This window comes from Colobus angolensis, unplaced genomic scaffold (genome assembly GCF_000951035.1).
Source record: "Colobus angolensis palliatus isolate OR3802 unplaced genomic scaffold, Cang.pa_1.0 Scaffold239, whole genome shotgun sequence".
NCBI lineage: Eukaryota > Metazoa > Chordata > Mammalia > Primates > Cercopithecidae > Colobus > Colobus angolensis.
In genome coordinates, this window is record NW_012115588.1 from 1500331 (window position 1) to 1510851 (window position 10521).

Genomic DNA, 10521 nt, shown 5'->3' on the forward strand with positions numbered 1-10521 from the left:
TCAACTAAAAATACAAAAATTAGCCCGGTGTGGTGGGGCACAACTGTAATCCCAACTACTCAGGAGGCTGAGGCACAAGAATCACTTGAGCTTGCGAGGCACAGGTTGCAGGGAGCCAAGACTGCACCAGACTGCATTCCAGCCTGGGCGACACAATGAGACTCTGTCTCAAAAAATTACAAAAATAAAAAATGGGGGTGATTCAGGAATGCAAGTGGGGTTTATTCAAAGAATGTAAGGATGGTTCAATATAATTAGGAAATCATGAATATAATTCATCATATTGAATAGATCTAAGCAGAAAAATCACCATCCCCAGTGACTCCAAAAAACATTTAACAAAGTAGCCAATACTTAGTAAATTACAAATCAATGGACACTTCCTTAACAAAATTATATAGATTAACACAGAAGCCAGGAACTAGCTTCATACTCCAGAGAGTACGAATACAGTTTCATACCTGGGCACTTATAGTAAGCTCAGAGAAGAAGACCAACACTCCCCCAAAAAAAGGGGCAAAGACAATTCACATACATACAAAATATGACCTCTAAACAAGTCAGCTAGAGCAAGGATCTTTTTATAAGTAGAGAAATGCAAATGGACATACTCAGATAGCATCTCTCACCTATCAGATTAGCAAAAATCCGAAACACTTAACACATTCTTTTGGCAAGGCTGTGAGCAAACAGGCATGCTCATACACAGCCAGTGAGCAAGAAAACAGTGTTCAGCCGCTGCAGAGGACAATTTAACAACATCTATCTCACTCTGGGGCTTTATCCTACAGATGAATGACATTTGCACAAGGTCACAGGTTTGCAGTTGCAATAGATTAGAAACAACCCAAGGTCTTTCTTAAAGAGGCTGAATAAATAAACAATGATACAATGATAGCATGGAAATGGGCAGAGACTAATGCTACTTTTCCTCACTGTCACCTCCTCTGGGGCCAGCACAGATCCTACCACATAGTAAGTGCTCAATACATATTTTCTGTTTTTTGCTTTTTTTTTTTTTCCACCCCCGAGTCTCACTCTGTCGCCCAGGCTGGAGTGCAGTGGCATGATCTTGGCTCACTACAACCTCCACTTCCTGGGTTCAAGACATTCTCCTGCCTCAGCCTCCCGGGTAGCTGGGACTACACACAAGCACCACCACGCCCGGCTAATTTTTGTATTTTTAGTTTCACCATGTTGGCCAGGCTGGTCTCGAACTCCTGACCTCAAGTGATCCGTCCACCTTGGCCTTCCAGAGTGCTAGGATTACAGGCGTGAGCCACCGTGACTGGTCTCAATAGATATTTTTTGAAAGGATGAGTAAATGATACCAGTCCTGCCCACAAAGCCAGGATCAAATGTGGTACTAATCCTGGGAAATGCCCTTTGCAAACTATAAACTCTATGCGATGCAAATTTCAACTGCCTTATTATTTGAAGGTACAAATCAAGTCACATGCCTTTAGCTCTTCATGGTAAAGTACCTGACTACTTGCCAGTCCCAAGAGCGCCTTTCTTCCTTCCTTCCCTGAGGCCATCCTTCCCTCCCAGGGTCACTCTAGCTCTACACAGTAGGCTGGATCTGGCTGGGTGGGGCTGGCTTCTCAGGGGCAGAGTGAAATTCCCCACAACGCCCCCCACTGGGTTTTATCTCAGTTCAGAAAGTACTAAGTGACCTTGAATCTAGGTTCCTACACCTTCACTCTGGACACATGCACATGCACATGCACATATGGGGATATCCTGTTGTGCCAGGCTGCCTGGATGTGGATATGTTTTCTGACTTGGTCACTTGCTTTGCACAGAGATCCCAGAGATGCAAGTCTCAGGGAAAGTTCTTCACAGGGAAATCTTGCCTGGCAAATGCAATGCCCATGGAAACGGCATCTAGAAATCTAGGTCTGAGTTGGAAGAGTCCTGAGTTCATTCTGTTTGAAAGAAAGTTCCCACGTTGCTTCGCTTTCACCTGTTTTACTGTCTTAAAGATTAAAAATATCCAGTAGCAAGGCCGGGTGTGGTGACTCATGTCTGTAATCCCAGCACTTTGAGAGGCCCAGGTGGCTGGATCACTGGAGGTCAGAAGTTCAAGACCAGGCTGGCCAACATGGTGAAACCCCATCTCTACTAAAAATACAAAAATTAGCTGGGTGTGGTGGTGGACGCCTGTAATTCCAGCTACTTTGGAAGCTGAGGCAGGAGAATCACTTGAACCCAGGAGGCAGAGGTTGCAGTGAGCTAAGATCATGCCACTGCACTCCAGCCTGGGCGACAGAGTGGGACTCCGTCTCAAAAAAACAACAACTACAACAAAAATAGTAGCAAAAGAGAGTGCTCATCCTCCTCCTGCTCCCCCAGCATCACCTACTGGGTGCTCTTGTCATTAACCATCTTTGCTAATGATACTGCTTGAGAGGGAGCCTGTCTTCTTTCTTCTACATCCTGCTCTGTAGCCTCCCCCTCAATTCTGAGCCTCAGCTTCTTCATCTATAAAATAAAGAGCTTAGAAAAGACAATCTCTTAGCACCCTTCTAGAAAGACCTTCCGAATCTGGTCTGCTGGCACCACCTCTGTCCATTCCATCAGGAGCCAACATCACTGACCTCTTAGAGCAGCTCTGTGCCACCTGCCCCCTTGGGTCAAGGCCAAGGGTGCAGAAGACAGATAAAGAAATCAGGAGGTGACAACTCACAGGTGAGAGTTTCTGCTCAACCTCGTGCAAGAAGTCTCCTGGATAGAAACCAGACAAGTCCCCAGCACTGCCCTTAGCACCTAGACCGTTCATCCAACAAGTGCCTGGGTGCCGATGTTGTGGCAGCCCCTGTCCAAGGTCAGGGAATATGTACAGCAAGGAAGAGAAGGATTGTCTTTGGCTTCATGGAGCTGACATTCTAGTAGGGGAAAATTAGTGAAGAAAAACATTAGGTGCTGGCTGGGCCAGGTGGCTCACACCTGTAATCGCAGCACTTTGGGAGGCCGAGGTGGGTGGATCACCTGAGGTTAGGAGTTCGAGACCATCCTGGCCAACGTGGCAAAATCCCATCTCTACTAAAAATACAAAAATTAGCCAAGTGTGGTGGTGGGCACCTGTAATCCCAGCTACTCAGGAGGCTGATTCAGGAGAAATGCTTGGACCTGGGAGGTGGAGGTTGCAGTCAGCCAAGACTGTGCCATTGCAAGTCTTAAAGTCTAAAGTCTTAAAGCCTGGGCAACAAGAGTGAAACTCCATCAAAAAAAAAAGACAGACAGACAGTCAGACATCAGGTGCTGGCTGGGCGAGGTGGCTCACACCTGTAATCCTAGCACTTTGGGAGGCTAAGGTGGTAGGATCTTGAGGCCAAGAGTTCAATACCAGCCTGGGCAACAGAGGAAGACCTCATCTCTACAAAAAACAGAAATGAAAATAAAAAAATTAGTCAGAGGCCAGGCACAGTGGAGCATGCCTGTAATTCCAGCACTTTGGGAGGCTGAGGCAGGAGAATCTTGAGGCCAAGAGTTCAATATCAGCCTGGGCAACACAGGGAAACCACATCACTACAAAAAATAAAAATGAAACAATTAGCCAGGCGTGGTAGTCCCAGCTATTCAGGAAGCTGAGTTGGAAGGATTGCATGAGCCCAGCAGGCTGAGGCTGCAGTGAGCTATGCTCATACCACTGCACTCCAGACCGGGCAACAGAGCAAGACTCTGTCTCAAAAATAAATAAATAAATAAATAAATAAAATGGCAGGAATGGTGGCTCCCTCCTGTAATTCCAGAATTTTGTAAGGCTAAGGCGGGAGCATCACTTGAGCCCAGGAGTTCAAGACCAGCCTGGGCAACATAGTGAAACCTCGTTTCTTCAAAAAAATACAAAAATTAGCATGGCTTGTAGTCCCAGCTACTCAGGAGGCTTAGGTGGGAGGATGGTTTGTGCCAGAAGACTGAGCCAGGGTTTCATCACTGCACACCAGCTTGGGCAACAGAGCAAGGTCCTGTCTCAAAAAAAACAAAAGATCAACTTGGCCAACATGGTGAAATGCTGTCTCTACTAAAAATACAAAAATTAGCTGGGCATGGTGGCGCTTGCCTGTAATCCCAGCCACTTGGGAGGCTGAGGCAGGAGAATCGCTTGAACCCAGGAGGTGTAGATTGCAGTGAGCCAAGATGGTGCCACTGCACTATAGGCTGGAAAAAAAAAAAAAGAAAGAAAAGAAAGAAAAGGAAAGAGAAAAAGAAAATAAATAAAGAAATACATCAGGGGATAAAATGTGCCAGGAGAAAAATGCACTCAGGGAGATGGGCTGCGGGGCAGGGGCTACTACATACAGTTGGGTTAGGGGATGCCACTCTGAAAAGGGGACATTTGTGCTGAGGCCTGAAGGAAACCAGGGAGCACACTGTGGGGCCCTGGGGGAAGTGACTCAGGGAGGAGGAAGATCAGGGAGTGCAAAGATCCAGGGGCGAGTGTGGCTGAGTAGTGAGCAAACAGCAGAGTATGTGGGGTTGGCGGTTTCCAGGAGAGGAGGTCAGAAAGATAAGGGGAGGGTGGGCCACTGGGTGGCCAGGTGCGGGTGCAGGGGGGGCGGGGGAGGCCTTGAGAGCTGCTGAAGGACTTGCCTTTTGATTGGGATGATTTTGGGAGTGCTACAATGTAACTTATGTCTTAGAGATCTAAGAAAGCAATACAGCCCTCATACCCTAAATTCCAAGACAACATTGTATCCCTTTTTTTTTTTTTTTTGAGACAGAGTCTTGCTCTGTCGCCCAGGCTGGAGTGCTGTGGCCGGATCTCAGCTCACCGCAAGCTCCGCTTCCCGGGTTTACGCCATTCTCCTGCCTCAGCCTCCCAAGTAGCTGGGACTACATTAGCTGGGACTACAGGCGCCCGCCACCTCACCTGGCTAGTTTTTTTTTTTTTTTTTTGTATTTTTTAGTAGAGACAGGGTTTCACCGTGTTAGCCAGGATGGTCTTGATCTCCTGACCTCGTGATCCGCCCGTCTCGGCCTCCCAAAGTGCTGGGATTACAGGCTTGAGCCACCGCGCCCGGCCTCGTATCCCATTTTAAGGCAGTTCCTGCCTTCCTTTCATACATTTCCTATCTTGACCACCAGAAATGTGGTTTTGATCTTTTTGGCTTTTCTAAGCAACACCATGGTAACCATCACTTATATCTTTGAGCAGGTCCTTAACTGCTTCTATAGGACTGGTTCCTAGAAGTGAACCCTCTGGGTTAAAGGAAATATAATTTAGGGCTGGGCAAGGTAGCTCATGCCTGTAATCCCAGCACTTTGGGAGGCGGAGGCGTGAGGATCACTTGAGCCCAGGAGCTCCAGACCAGCCTGGAAAACATAATGAGACTCCTTCTCTGAAAAAAAATAAAATAAAAAAATTAGCAGGGAATGGTGGAGGGTTCCTGTGGTCCCAGCTACTCAGGAGGCTGAGGTGGGAGGATCGCTTGAGCCCAGGAGGTTGAGGCTGTAGTGAGCCATGATTGCCCCAGTGCACTCCACCCTAGACAATAGAGCAAGAACCTGTCTCAAAAGTTATATTGGAAAAAAAAAAAAGGTAACTCCTGAACTCAAGCGATCCACCCCCTTCAGCCTCCTAAAGTGCTGGGATTATAGGTGTGAGCCACCACACCTGGCTGGAAAGATACAATTTTTTAATTTTATTTTTTGAGACAGAGTTTTGCTCTTGTTGCCCAGACTGGAGTGCAATGGCGCAATCTCGGCTCACTACAACCTCTGCCTCCCGGGTTTAAGCGATTCTTCTGCCTCAGCCTCCCAAGTAGCTGGGATTACAGGCACACGTCACCACACCCAGCTGATTTTGTGTTTTTAGTAGAGATAAGGTTTCTCCATGTTGCTCAGGCTGGTCTTGAACTCCCAACCTCAGGTGATCCGCTCGCCTCGGCCTCCCAAAGTGCTGGGATTACAGGCGTGAGCCACCGCACCTGGCCTCAGAAATATAATTTAAAGCTTCAGATATGGAGCCCTAACCTGCTCTTTCCCACTCCTACTCCAGGTTCAGGGCACACTTGCCTCACCACAGGCTCTCCCAGGGCATAGGAGGGTGAGTGGGCTGCATGACCGTCCTCTCCACCACTCGGGTGAGTGGCAAATGTGATCTCATTGTTGTTTCTGTTTGCACTGCTGACGGGGTGAGAAGGCTTCTCCAGTGTTGAGTTAACATTTATTAAAAGCTCACTGTCAGGCCTGGAGCTGTGTGGTTTAATAATAACAATGGCGTGTATTTTCTGAGCACTGACCGTGTGCAGACACTGGTCAAAGTGGTTTTCTGCTGTGACTTGTTTAATCCCTCACCATCGCGTGTGGCGGGTCCTCTTATGATTAACTACAGTGTAAGTGCGGAGGAAACCAAGGCCTGCTGGGCAGCGGCAGAGCAGGGCTCAAACACCCTTTGCTGGGAAAAAGGGGTCTACCTGTAGTTCAGCCTCATTCGCCTGGGGTTGCACCAGGCTAGCGGCTCAATCTCACTGTGGCCAAGAGGAGACGCTTGACTCTGAGACTCGGTCTCCTTGTCTGTAAAACGGGAATGAATAACAGAGCATGGTGGCTGAGAGGGTCTGGTAAGGTCAGGTAACAGTGTCTGGTACCTAGTGGGGGCTCAATGGAAAGAGGCCCACCCCAAACTGAAGGGGAAGGAACAGATGATGGCCACAGATGATTGGGGCTCTCTGGATCCTGTACCTATATCTGGGACAATGACTTTCAAACAGCGAAGGTGAAGACAGACACTCTTCCTGTTTTGCTCTCCTGTGCTGGTCCACCTGGCTCCCTGTCTGCCAGCTCATCACGACCCCAGAAGGCCGTGGTGCTCCTGCTGGAGTAGGCTTGTGGGGGGTGAGAGTGTGGGCACAGGGGAAGGTGTGTTGGCACAGGGGAGGGTATGTGGACACTGATCTGGAAGGGAAGGGGCTCCCCTAGTCCTGTGGCCAACTGCACAGCTGGAAGCTTCTGCAACCCTAGGGTCTGTCCATAGGGAAGACAAAGGCGGCAGATGGGAGAGGGAAGGGCACTTACTCAAAGAGCTGCCACTTTCTGATAGCTACAAGAAATGGAGACTCGGAGAGAAGAGCAATTCCCAAGGGCATGTGGTTTGTATGTGGACAGCCTGCTTTGAACCTGGCTCTGCATGGACTCACCCTGAACTAGGCTCTCCCCTCCCTGCATAGTTGTCAATGGGAGTGTTCACACCTGCTCCCTCTCAGGAAGAAGCACCCAGGGACTGGGGCCCTCCCCTCCGCTGACTTTTCAACTCTCTCTGGGGAAGATCAAAGCCAATTCATCAGGTGTCCCCCCCAGCCCCTCCCTTTTGCCTCCTGTCCTCACCAGCTCAGGAGGTCCCTTGGGAGCAGCACTGCATCCTCCCACCTCCTCAGTCCTCAGAGACCTCAGCCTGTTAACCTGTCCCTCCTTCTCCCGGGTCTGAGGGAGCTGAGCTCTCTCTTCTGGTTTTTCCATCAGCTCATAAATGCAGCCAGGTCTCCCTCATCAGAAAGCACACACACAGACACCCACACACCCCCCCACAAATAAGAGCCAAATGATAAACTGGGGAAAGATCTTTGCCACACAGAAACCAGACAAGGGGCAAAACCTTATTGATCAGTTCAAACCAATCAATAAGCAACATACAAAGAACCTAGCTGCTCAGGAATTTCATTTCTAGGAAATACGAAGAAATATCTAGTTGGGTCTAGATACAGCCATACTACAAGTTCATATGCACTGATTACAGGTTAATTCCTTTCCAGGAAAGATCTGGCCATGTATAAATGTATGCAGAAATTCAATGTAACATTATTGAAAAGAGCCAAATATATTTTTAAAAAGTCAAAAGCGATCCAATAACTCAACATGATGTAGCAAAATGCAAGCAATGAAAAATATAAAAAAAAGTTAGAGGTGAGGAATGCTCATGAAATTATACTAATGGAAAAATATTTTATATAGACATATTCAAATATGGAAAAATGTGTCTATTATTTATTTTTTTGGAGACAGAGTCTTGCTCTGTTGCTCAGCCTAAAGTGCAGTGGTGTGATCTCGGTTCACTGCAACCTGCGCCTCCCAGGTTCAAGCGATTCTCCTGCCTCAGCCTCCTGAGTAGCTGGGATTACGGGCACGTGCCACCACACCCGGTTAATTTTTTGTATTTTTAGTGGAGACGGAGTTTCACCACATTGGCCAGGCTGGTCTCCAACTCCTGACTTCAAGTGATCCACCCACCTCAGCCTCCCAAAGTGCTGGGATTACAGGCATGAGCCACCGCACCCGACTGGGAAAACGTGTTTTCAAAGTTCTGGCAAAAAAAGGCAAATGTTAACAATAGTTATCTACAAGTATGCAAACAGGAATGATTTTTCCTACTTCTTTCAGTTAATTCATTCAAACAACATTCAGCAAGCACCTGCTAGGTGCCAGGCCTGGTACTGGGCTCTGGGATCTGGACAAGGCTCCTTCCCTCTAGGAGCTTCCAATCTCGGGGGAAGGATGCGGTGAGCCGATGAAAATGCAGGGTGATCAACAGGAGTTTGTGAGCACTCCTAGGAGGCACCCAAAGAAGGAGGCAGCTGGGAAGAGTGAGAGCAGGTACACTTCAGAACTCAGATGGCCAGCTTGGTGGTGGAGCCGTCCACCTGCTACCACCTTCCGGGACCTGCATCCCCAGCTGAACTGCATCCTTGGAGGTCTGAACCCAGTGGCCCCATGGCCAGGTGGGCTTGGGAGTTGCTAGCTGGGGCTGATGTGGTCGTTCACAACCTCCTGCTGTTCCACACAAACCACCTGCAGAGATTCTGTCAACCCTGCCCCACACTGGGGTCCCAGGGCCCATCACACAAACTGGAAATTAGTGGACCCATTAACCTAGCAGCTAGAGGGCTTCAATTAGTACAAGGAAACAAAACATTTTTTAGATGGCTGTCCATTTCGGAGTTTATCCTCTAATACTGAGCTGTCCTAGCAGACAAGAAATGACAGGCATCCAAGGCATTAGAAAAACGTTTGAGAGACAAACTAATGAGGACATTGGGTATAGTGGTGTGTGCGCCTAGTCTCAGCTCGGCAAGCTGGGGTGGGAGGATTGCTTGAGCCTAGCAGTTTGAGACTGCAATAAGTCGCCACGACACTCCAGCCTGAGTGACAGAGGGAGAGCCTAAAAACCAAACAAAAAACTAATGACAGAGAGGATTCCATCTCTCCTCTCCCTTTCTTTTCCTTTATATTTTGTTTTCCTTTGTATTCCTTTGATTTGGGGACCCCCTTTTGGGGGGGTTTCGGGTCCTGGAGAAGGTTTGAGGCTGGAGAGGGTTGTGGGAAATCTTGAGGGAGGCCTGGCTCCATCTGCACTCTGCTATGGGACGCTGGGCAAGGTGGCTCCCCCCTACTCTTTGGGAGGAGGTGACATAGGGGTAGTCTTTGAGCAGCTGGTGGCGGAACAGGAAGGCCACACCTGGCCTGAGACACACCAGGTGATCGGGATTATTTGCTGGATGCAGGGTAAGTGACCCCAAGGGGCCTTCGCGGAACAGTCAATCACTCGACATTGGCGGAGGGGAGGAAGCCGCAGAGAGGGTGTCGTAAGGGAAAGGTGGGTGCAGGGGAGATGGCGCTTTAACCCACTCAGGGCCAGAGGCTCAGCCGAGACTATCCAGGCGGTGGGAACTTATCCCCCCGGATGACAGGTGATGAAACTGAGGGAAGGGCCCTGGCAGTGAAATGGGATGGGCGCTGGAACCAGGTGCCCCAGCAGAGCCTCTCCCAAGCCCAGTTCCGCTCCCGCTCAGCCCTCAATCTTCCCCAGCTGGAGAGGAGGGACGGGCGCCTGTGGATCCGAGGCGAGCGCGGAGGCCGGACGACTCCAACCGGCTCGCCCTGTGCCCAGCTCGTACCCAGGCCGTTTCCCGCACGGGGAGGGCCCTTCCAGCTTCTGGGCAGGTTCAAATTCTCACCCTCCCCAAGGCCGGCGCCGACGCCTCCAGCCCGGCAGAGCCCCCTCCTGCCGGACGCTCTCCATCCCCATCTCCAGTCGCATCCGCTCCGGGGCGAGCACCGCCCGGTGCCCAGGCCTCCCTCGGACGGAGGGGCGCGACTCGCCCAAGGTGGCCGGGCAGAGCCTACCTCGAACCTGACTTCTCCCCGACGCCCCCTCTCCAGCCCCGGGACCCAACCGGGCGGGGCTGCCCTCGAGGGTTCCGGAGCCAGGCGCGTCCTGTCCGCGAGGGCCGGGGCTCCGGGTCCAGCCGCTGCGCTCCACTTCGGGGTGCAGTTGGGGTGGAGGCGGTGGCTGGCACCGCCGCGCGGGGTTCGTGCGCGCACAAATGTCGCCTCCAGAACAGGTGGCCCGGGCTAGGGCGGCGGCCCAGCACCTCCGCCCCTCGCGGTCCCCCCAGCCCCTGCCTTCTCGAGGCGCCCCTTCCCCACCGGGAGCCGCAGGATCCGCCTGGAGCCCCCGCCCCCCGCACCCTTGGCGCGGCCCCTAGTACCTCTGGCTTCCGCGGCAGCAGGCAGCGGACA

General features: G+C 50.6%; 1 protein-coding gene across 7 annotated transcripts in view; it reads right to left on the reverse strand.

Annotated features, from left to right (window-relative positions):
- The window catches only part of A4GALT (alpha 1,4-galactosyltransferase), a 28246-nt gene that overhangs the window by 17213 nt on the left and 512 nt on the right, over positions 1-10521 (reverse strand). For 4 of the 7 annotated variants that reach the window (XM_011945134.1, XM_011945130.1, XM_011945133.1 and 1 more), the window contains exon 1: positions 10491-10521. The exons of the other annotated variants lie outside the window; for them this stretch is intronic. The gene's annotated coding sequence lies outside the window, so the exon portion shown is untranslated. The remainder of the gene's footprint in view (positions 1-10490) is intronic. 7 annotated transcript variants of the gene reach the window in all.